This window comes from Pteronotus mesoamericanus, unplaced genomic scaffold, assembly GCF_021234165.1.
Source record: "Pteronotus mesoamericanus isolate MK-2021 breed Mesoamerican mustached bat unplaced genomic scaffold, CSHL_Meso_final contig_56, whole genome shotgun sequence".
Lineage (NCBI taxonomy): Eukaryota > Metazoa > Chordata > Mammalia > Chiroptera > Mormoopidae > Pteronotus > Pteronotus mesoamericanus.
Window position 1 is genome coordinate 29,827,893 of NW_026555201.1, and position 1,761 is coordinate 29,829,653.

Below are 1,761 nucleotides of genomic sequence, written 5' to 3' on the forward strand. Positions count from 1 at the left end.
GTCAGATTTTCTTAGCAGCTTGAAATTTTTTCGAGAAGCTTCCCTGAAAATCCTTACCAAAAATTTCAACCTAATACTGCCGGCCAGAATATACTCGCACGCCTGTATCTACCTGGAAGGGAAGCTAAGAAATGTAGTCTGTTAGCTGGGCACATTACTGACTCAAACTAGTTCGGGGATCAGAAATGAGCAGAGAATGGATATTCAGGAAACAACCAGCCAAATCTGCTAGAGATATGAGAGAGATGTCATAATGAGCTGACAATGAATTGATCGAGATAATAAAGAAAGAGGGCAGAAGAATCAGATTAGCTACCACGGTCCTAAAATGTTCACTGAAGACTGGAACAATTCAGACATCATTAGTAGAATGCTTTATTTAGAAGTCCAAGATACTTTCCAGCTAGCACTGACCCATGGGCATCTCTCGGGACAACTGCCACAAGCGCTGCCAGACTGGAGACCAGAGAAAGGCCCACCATAAGGAGTGAAAATACGAGCTGGGATGCCCTGCTGCAAATGTGGAGATTGACTAGCGCTGCAGACACGCTGTCTGTGTGTGAGAAGGCAACGAGAAGTACCAAGCCTTGACGCTGAACATCGGCAGCTCCTGAGGCTCAGAATGCAGGGCATGCAGAGCAAGGATTATTGATGTTGTCTGCAATGTATCCAACAACAAACCAGTTCACACCAAGATTCTAGCAAAGAACTGCATCCTACTTATTGACAGTACACAGTACCCATGGAGGTGCAAGTCCCACTATGCACTGCTCCTGGGCTGCAAGAAGGGAGCAAGCTAACTCCTGAGGAAAAATAGACTTTAAACAAAAAATGATGAAACAAAATTCTGAAGAAATATAATGAAAGGAAAAAGAATGCCCACATTAGCAGTCTTCTAGAGGAGCAGTTCCAGCAGACAAGCTTCTCCATGCATCCTTCAAGCCCAGGCCAGTGTGGCTGTGCAGGTGGGTATGTGCTGGAGGGCAAGGAGCTGGGGTTCTACCTGGGGAAATTCAAGGCCTGGGAAGGCAAATAAATCCCCCTCCTTCCTATTTTAGAACATGTAATAAAGGTGTTTATTGTCCAAAAAAAAAAGTTTAAGATTTAGGGCAAGAAAAGTGAAAAATGAAACTGTGAACACTACTTCCTGATTTTGCTAATCTTTCTAGGAAGGGAGCTTTAGATAAATCTATGTTAATATTTTTTGCCCAGATTACAGAAACTTTCAATCAGCTCTAAACACAAGTTCTATGCTTTCTTAGCCAGATGAAGAGTTTGTTCTGAGTCTTTACCTGGCCTGGAACCTATTCATTGCAAAAGGAAGACACAGTTGTGTACATATCTCTACTCCTTGGAACCAGAGAGTTGAGAACTCACAATGACAGAATTAAGTCAATTGTTAAAAGCAGAGTCTACCAAACATGTAGACACTTCCTCCTTGGCACCTGACTCTCCTAGAATATTCCCATAAAGATACCAGGAATAATACCACCTCCTCTTCTTCTTAGTTTTGCCATTCAAGAAGAGCCTGGTTTGCTTCTGGTCTCTGTTTCAAAGTGGGTGACAGAAGAATAATCTGTGGTCATCTTCAGTGTTCCATTCACTTTCTATCTTTTTTCTTTTTTTAAATTAATTAATTTATTTTTTCAAATACATTTGTCTCTGCCTACCCCCCACCACTTTCCCTTGCCCCCTCCTTCCCTCCCTCAACTCTTCGCCTTTGGTTTTGTCCATGAGTCCTTGCTATATGTTCCTTGACTT

The 1,761-nt window shown here is 42.4% G+C and overlaps 1 pseudogene; it reads left to right on the forward strand.

Moving 5' to 3' along the window:
• The first annotated feature begins 416 nt into the window (after nt 1-416).
• LOC129075729 (40S ribosomal protein S8-like) lies at nt 417-1,036 on the forward strand (annotated as a pseudogene).
• The last annotated feature ends 725 nt before the right edge of the window (nt 1,037-1,761 follow it).